The 8,817-nt window shown below is 33.5% G+C and overlaps 1 long non-coding RNA gene across 1 annotated transcript; it reads left to right on the top strand.

Annotated features, from left to right (window-relative positions):
• Positions 1-1,462: 1,462 nt before the first annotated feature.
• Positions 1,463-3,110, top strand: LOC113361907. The gene is made up of 4 exons (XR_003365408.1): positions 1,463-1,496; positions 1,920-1,966; positions 2,501-2,560; positions 2,985-3,110. It is a non-coding gene; the product is annotated as an uncharacterized LOC113361907 (long non-coding RNA).
• The last annotated feature ends 5,707 nt before the right edge of the window (positions 3,111-8,817 follow it).

Here is an 8,817-nt window from a genome sequence, read left to right on the forward strand (position 1 = left end):
GTGATTGTCAAGTTGAAGTTAGTTTTCTTATTTCATCATTTTCGATTGTGGTTATTTCAAAGACGGTTAGGATGTAATAACCTCTCAGTGTCCGTCTCTTATATAGGTTGACTCGGCTAGCCAAACTACTTCGACAACCATAATAGCTGATTCCAATCTTCATTGAATATGAGCTTTAAGTGTGTTGTTTGATCAAGCTTTCTCTACCGAGCTTAATGAATACAGGAATGCATGACCTGTAATAGGGGCATTTTGGATGTCAGAACTACAAAGTAAGATCAAACTTGGCACATTTGATGTTTTTTTGTCATTTCATACTTTCCAAAGCCTTAGCTACCAACAATATTATGTTTATTTACTCTTTACACTTATTAGACACAGAACATTATTGAGAAGTACTATCACAACACAATCTTTTTTACGCAGCTTCATTACCTAACACCATTAATATGACGGGTAAACTTTACTAACACCAAACCTTCTCAATCTTAACCATAAGCCTTGCTCGCACACCTGCATGACCAATCACAACAGGTCATCTACCAGAAAAAACCTCTCTGAACTTTTGCAGGAAAATTGGGTTTGGTAATCTACCTGCTAGATTATCAGTTCACAGTGAAGATGAAAGTGATGGTCAGTCATTTTTTTTTATATCTATTTCATGCGCCAAAGACTTACAATAATCTATGCAACGATTAAAAGCGATCAGTGCAATAACCAAGATGGTAGAAGCAATGTAATTGAGTATTATTATGTCTGGGGATTTATGCAAATGTTTTTTTTTAGGTGTACAATTGGTTGTCTGTCTATCTCGGGAACCAGTCCAATTGTAGGATCAAGAGTCCCTTAAGTGCAGTTTAAATAAGCGATAAGTTTATTTACTTGGATTACTAAAGGAAGAGAGCAGATCATATAGAAATGATACAGTCTGAAGCTTTCCTATACCAGAATTTCCATTAGAAGATAGGATAGCGATCTCTGGTGAAAATTTTGATTTTAATCAGATAGCATATAAGATTATAAGGATATGTGTGACAACACTGACGAGAGGGTCATTTCGGCTATATGTTTTTAGTAAATTTTTACGTAGGACCAGCTTAAGTTCTTGAGTAGCGCAGAGAGAAATATCTGTTAGCAGTTTAGTCCGACGCAAGCCCACTTACAGAAAGTAAGCACTCAGTCAATCTGTGTTCTAGAGATATAGCAGTTAGTGTTAATAGGTGAGTTGGGTGAGATCTACGATAGAAACTAAAATATGCTTTGGCGCCAAAGAGTTTCGATGTAGGTATTTGAGTTTTTTAATTCGTTAATTATGGTACTCTTAGTATTGCTGAGCACAATTAGTCGTATCTATTTCAAATACAAAGAAACCGTATTGGAAACTAATTTTAGATTCACTGTGTCTATTGATTTGAATTATGCTAATGAGTTGTTGGTCTGTTTTCCTTCACCAGGTCTAATGATAAAATGAAGGTCCAAAAATTGAACATGCAGAGGTACCCAAAATGTTATTTTCATGTGCAACTTGGAGAACTAATTAGTGTAAAGTGGATAATTTCATTAGCTAATTCTAGATACATCCCCCACAACTTTTTGAGAAAACTTATTTATTTGAATGAATTACAAGGCATGTTAGAGTCAAGCATTTGCTACATATATAGAGGTCTGCCGAATAATCTCTTAATAGAAGGCATGGTAAGCATCAAGGAAGTGAGGAATGTGCCATCCCTGTACATGTGGGTTGTTCAGGAACGCCTAAACTCCTGATTAGCAATATTTGCTTCTCCTTATAATGACACCAAGGCCTCTCTTTTAACATTATATAAATTACTGAGTAGAGTGGAAATTAAAATCTTATACGTTTATCAACAATCTCTTATGGTTAAAATGTGTTATTAATGGATATCTATGAATTGCAGAAACACCATAGCTCCAGACTTCGAGTCGCAATGAAGGACTCAAGAATGTGAGTGCACACATCTTAATTACATGTCAACCAGGAGAAAAAGAATAATTATATGTAGTAGTGATTTAAATCTTCAAACCATTTTGAAATGTACTCAACTACTACTTATCATTTTTTTTCTTTTCCTTTTATAGCTTTCATTTCCTTTTGCTGCTCGACTTCTCCCCATTTTATTTTAATATCATTGTGCGATATCAAATGTTAGCAATATATGTCAAGGACTTGAAATTTGAATCAGTTCAGAGCAGCAAATCCAGGTTAGAGAGGCGCGTTGAGTGTGCAGCAAGGCTAAATTCTTCCTTTTACGTTGTATGGGTTGGTTCACCAAAACTAAAATGTTCTCATGCTTTCTGTTCTCTTCCAAGAAAAAGCTTTGATGGAAAAGAATGTGCAGCGTCTTCTTGCCCAAAGAGAGCAAGAAGAGAGAAATATAAATACTAAATAGTCTTTTCACAATCTTAAGAATTCTTAAAAATGTTGACAAGTAAATATGTTACTTACTCTCCTAGATCTAATTTTGAGTTTTGATTGCAGCGATAATCAGAAACTCTAGATGCTGAGATCAGGAGGTGGTCGAATCGAATGAATGCAAAGGTAAGAGCAGTACTGTATGATTCGTGAAGAATATCAAGGAATGTGCTGACTATGTAATTTGCTGCTCTGTTTTATTGCGTGCATGGTACATAAGTGAATTTTGTACTTCTAACTGAATGTGATCGGTGTTCATATGTGTAATCAAATATGTTTTTACGAAAATTCTACTTTTGATTGAACTGGGTATATCTGTCAAAAGCATATGTAAATACGGACTACCAATTGGATAAGAAATACATACAACTACTTGCCTCTCCGCCGCCCAATATGTAATCCAACTTAGGTAAAACCTCAAACAATGACTATTTTTTCTCTGCTGGCGACATATAATTTTGGTTATAATCATTTATTTTGTGAATTTAAACTAGGGTTTGTGTTTAAGGGAATGTTCTTTTTAATTGTTCGCATTATTTTCCCTTTACAGGATAATCGGCTCATGCACAAGGATTTTGAGTTACTAGGGATTTGGGACTCCCTGACTTGAATTTTTAAACAATTGCAATCTAATTTTCTTTTAAGCAGTCAAAAAATGTATGACTGAATTAATATCTATTGACGGTTTATTGATTTAGTAACAGAGCTTGGTTTAATGTGTGGTAAATATTTTTTCCACAACATTTGAAGCATTTTCTTTAGTTATACGGTTAGAAACAATTCATCTTTCCTTGCCCAAACATGGGTTGAAATTCATATTTTCCCATGATGGATTGACACATAAATGAAATTTGACAATGAAAAAATTCGTTTGATGCATATTATCCCAATTCCAATGGCACATAAAATCTGTGGTCCTATTGTCGACATAGATGCATCTTGAATTGAAGGAGTGTGTATCTTGAACCAGTATAACCGAAAAATCATTTTCTATAGTAGCAACAATTCAATGCCCGTGCCGGTCAAATGCCTTCCTAATGTTGCTGAATTTTTATATAAAGAATTCCATCCCTTCGACATCTTAATACACTGTTAGTATGACCATATCCCGGGCCGTTACGCCACGGGTCATATCCTAGTCAATACTTGTATAAACAAACTTATATGAGAATTTTGTAATTATTAAATACCTTTAAAATCACTATTAGAGATTTAATTGCATGCCTCACTAAAAATTACGGTAGGACGGAATAACCAAATTAATCTGTAGAAATTTCACAGGATATGTAACAATTCAGAGAAGTTTACACTGGTGATGATGCGCTCCATCTAAGTGTTGTTCGATTGATTTTTTTTTAGAAGGTTTCGGGTTTCATTGGAGAAACAAAGAGGGAGCGTTTCACTATATTTATTATCGTTCAGAAATCCAAGAGCCAACTTGCGCTCTGCTTACGGGATCTCAATATAAACGTAGATTTATCTATCGGAGGGAGAAATCTTGATACTAACTATGTACTTTTTAGTATTTATATAAGATACAAAACAAAGCTTGGCTAAGTTAGGCTAGATAAAGAGCGACCGAGATTTGTCTAGGAGGGATAAATCTATGGCCATGATTTTTTCAACTAATTATAAATACGTTATTAATTAGTGTTCTATTAATTTCTCATGATGAATGATTAATTAATTTTCATGGTAAATGTTCATTTAATGAATCTAATAAATGCATATTTTTATTAATAAATAAGGTTATTAAAAACTATATACTATATTGATCGGTAAAGAGTTTGGTGCAGGCGAGTTCCGAACTCAGGTAACTGATATCATCACCCACTGACTTTACCACTGTACTACAGTGATCCCGATTAAAAATTATACTAATAATTTTTAATGGTGGTAGTGAAAGAAGCAGTGGGTGGTGGAAACAATGGCGGATATTTGTGAGTGGTGGAGGTGATAACATTACTGGTGGTGGAAAAAATAGTGGGTGTGACTGGTTTTTACGTACAATGATGGATGTTAGTGAATAGTAGTGGATAATAATAATTTTGAGTCTTTACAAAATGGACAACATTTTATTGTGATAGATGTAGTTGACTGTTTTTAGCACAACTGGTAAGGACAAAAACAAATATTTTGAGGAGGATACTAAATCATATAAAACAATATGATCATGACCGCTGGATCACCCAAATGGGATCCCAGCTATATATAGTACCCGATCGAATAAATCACGGTTTTTAGTATTAAAATAAAATTGATTACATTTCCATAATACAAAACAAAGTTTGGACAAGTTAGGCTAGGTATAGAACAATCGAATTTATACTTACAGAACATAAATCTACCGATATAAATGATCACCTTTAATTAAAATTTAATAATAAATGTTCAATTGATATTTCATAATAAATAAATGTTTCTTTAATTAATCAAATGAATATATTTTTGTTGATACATAATAAATTTATCTGATATTAACCACATCAGTAAGCATTAATGGTGGTTGTGATGGTGGACAATGGTATGGAATAATGATGGTGGGTATTGGTGAGACTGGTAGAGTGATGACGATAATGTGGTGGTGGAAGAAGTAGTGGTAGTAGGGTGAGAAAAATGGTCCAGATATAGGTAAAATAAGCACTAATGGTGGTTTTGATGGTGGGTGGTGGTGGTGGATCGGCGGTGGGGATAATGGTGGTGGGTATTGGTGAGACTAGTGGAGTAGTGACGATAATGTGGTGGTGGAAGAAGTAGTGGTAGTAGGGTGAGAAAAGGTGTCCTAAGATTGGTAAATTATTTAGTCACCCTTGGTTAATTTTTCTTTGTTTTTTTTTGTTTGATTTTAGTTTTCAAATTACTTTTATTTATTATTTTCTAAAATTAAAACAAATTTTAAAGGTCAGATTTTTCCAAAAAAGATGTTGTGATTTTAAGATTTGCCGGGTAGGGGTCATGAAGAAAAATGAAACCTATAAAAAAGAATTGACCAAACACAAGGCTACACACGAATTAATTGTACCTGGTTCAGTTTCTCACATCTCTCTTTATTCCCCTTTTTTGTCATGGTTTCTGTTTCTATCATTATTTCTCCCATACTTCATGGGATTATGCAAGGCTATGCGTGAATTAATTGTAATCGTTTCAGTTTCTCACATCTCTCTTTATACCCCTTTTTTGTCATGATTTCTGTTTTTGTCATTTTTCCTCAACTTCGTGTAATTACGCATGCTTGAGAAATAGTTCATGATAATAGGTAAAGAGACAAGAAAAGAAATGGATCAAGAATTAAATATTATTATAAATTTTAGGAAAATGAATAAACACAAATCTATGTAAATTGGGAACCCAACAATTTATATCAAAGAGAAAAATTAAATTCTAATGGTAACAGATTTTGCAAGATTAATCTAATTGATTTGAAAGTAATTTTAGGTGTTTTTACTTTTGTTACAAGTTTGGTGAATGACCTTTGATGATATTTTTTTGAAGTAGTGAACGAAATAATGTTCTACTGCCCATAGGATTTGCTCTAATGATTAATTATGTTTGTCCCAAAGAGTTGTATAACTTGCATACACAATATTAAAAGATTGGAGGATAAGGACATTTTTATTAACCAACTCCTCAAAACAATTAGACCTGTATCGATCGGTTCGATTATTCTCAGACAACTACAACATGTATGAATCGATGGATACATTTGAAACACATATCTTTTCCCGTGCCATAATGGCACGGGTTGAGACCTAGTTACATAATATGACATCCCGGTGTTCTTTTTAATTGTCATGTATTTTAACCGAGTTTATTTCAGCATTAAGACGATCAACCACATTTATACTTTATAGTGTTATCCTTTTGTAGCGGCACAAAATTAATAGACTCAATTACTACTCACCGATACCCGCCAGCACCACAAAACCACAAGATGTCACTTCTTTCTCCACCACCACCACTGCCCATCCCTCGTAAAATATTGGTTGCACTTCTAACCTTTAATACCATACGTATTTTTTACCCGCCTTTATTAATCATATCAAAAACAACCAACTATATTTTTCACAATACAATGTTACCCATCATCTAATTTTTTTTTTATTATTTTGATTCAAAAAGAAAAAAAACAATACTACCACCATTAAAACCATACAGCGCCACTACTTCTTCCACCAAAACTAATGTTACCGCCTCCACCACTTACTAACACCTACTGCCGCTTCCACCACCTACTACTTCTTCTACTACCACCGGCACCACTAATATCTATTGAAATAATTTTTATCAAAATTACTTATTGATGGAAATATGTATTAATATATTAATGAAGGGACATTAATGATGTAAAATTAATAGATAATTTATTATGAGAAATTAATGAGATAACAATTAATAAAACACTTATACTAATTAATATTTAAGTTGAACGAACCATGACCGTGGATTTATCTTCTCTCTAGATAAATCTGGACCACCACTTTCACAGGCTAACTTAGCCAAACTGTGTTTTCTACTCTTGAAATATCACAGGTTGTACGTAATCAAACAAAGTAGATACATCCATCGTTGTTTGTTGGATGCGACTTGATTGATTCTTGGATATTGATTTTTGAGATCGTCTAAGAAATCTCACACGTAAATCAAGTTCATGGATTTGGTTATGTGAACTTTCTGATTGTGAAAGAAATAGATACACTTCTGAATATTTTTCCTCGATTGAGATTCATTAAGTTGAACTCTTGGAATTGTATTTAGGTTTTTTCCATACAGGTTGCCTAAGAAAAAGTTGTAATTTGGTATCCCCAATGTTTTCAGTTGTCATATTTTAGTTCCAATAATCGAAGTTGCTTAATTTGATTATTAGAGTCAACTTCATTAGATTAGACTAGGAACATAAATATATTAAGAATCGTTCGTGTTACTCATGAAGAACCTAAAGATGTATCGGCATCAATGAGCACATCATTCTTCATTTCGAGGTTAATAACAATACACTTGAGTTGTTCTGATTCTATCTTCTTCTTTCAAGTTAATATTTATTGAAAAATAACATATAAAGTAGAGTTTGTTTAATTATCTCTAGTGTCGGTGACTTGGTCATTATACTATGATCAAAGTATAAAGGAAAGATATATTATAGTTGTCTCATACATCTTAGGTATATGGATTTTCAAAGTATATTTTATCTATGGACTTCGTGAATCAATATTACACGAATTGGTAACTTGTTATTATTTAGTGTATTGAATTTTTGGAATGAATTCGACCCTTTGGATTATGATTGAACGTGATATCTGATAAGTGCATAATTTACATGTTTAGATTGTCAAATTCATACTTTTTTTAGCTATAATTCTTGCGTATTAATTATTAATATGATTATTTTCTAGTTTATGTGTCATATTAGGTGAATCATCCAGAAAAAAGCTACACAATGCTTAAACGGGCAAGGAAGTGAAGTACTATTGATGAAGAAAGGCCAAAGACCTCAAATCCAAGATTTCTTGATACCATCTTGAAGAGAACGAGAATACGAAGTGAATGCAAAAAGAATAAGGTACCTCCGAGTTCTGACGAAGAAGTTACGACCAAAATAGTCAAGACGAAGAAAAGACGCTCTACATCACACCAATCGGCATTTCTACTAGAAATACCAACTGTAAGTCTGTAACACTCTTTTGGGTATAGAAAGTGTATTTTTTACCGCAAGAATCGGCATTGATCATAGGAAATCGACAATGCTGACTGAAACAAGTTTAGGGGTAGAGATTGAGAGTTATTTTGACCCACGACTCATTGGAGTTCGACTATGACGACTGTGGCTAACCCAAGGGACGTATTTTGACTTCTAAAACAAGGAAACATGATTATGGACAGACTCTAAACCATATAAAGGAAGTAGACTTGAGGACCAAACATTGAAAGCTATAAAATAAGACATATAAGGCTCTACACAAGATATCTAAGGTAATTTGATGCGTGTCGTAAGTGCAACAAATTAATCAAGATATTTCCCACTAATTAACTGGTAATATAGAGATAATAAGGATCGTTCCCACAGAGAGCTGTGTAATTGATATTTTATTTGATTCAGCAAAATAATAAAAGACAAGGAGGATTGTATGATTAAAGTAAAATAAAAAGAATAACAAATAAAAGAAAGAGATGATCAAGGAATCCTTCGCAGTTACCAAGCGATAACTGGATTAGTATACTTATCTATATTCGTTAGAACGATTCATCACCAACAGTAGAATGGTAACTAGCTTAGTGCTATCCCCAAAACTCCTTACACCACGGGTACGGAAGCTCTCCAATATCAGATTCTATCCAACCGAACCACCAAGTAGTAGCTCACTCAAGGTGTAATCCAATCGAACGCT

This window comes from Papaver somniferum, chromosome 3 (genome assembly GCF_003573695.1).
Source record: "Papaver somniferum cultivar HN1 chromosome 3, ASM357369v1, whole genome shotgun sequence".
In the NCBI taxonomy this organism is placed as follows: Eukaryota; Viridiplantae; Streptophyta; class Magnoliopsida; order Ranunculales; family Papaveraceae; genus Papaver; species Papaver somniferum.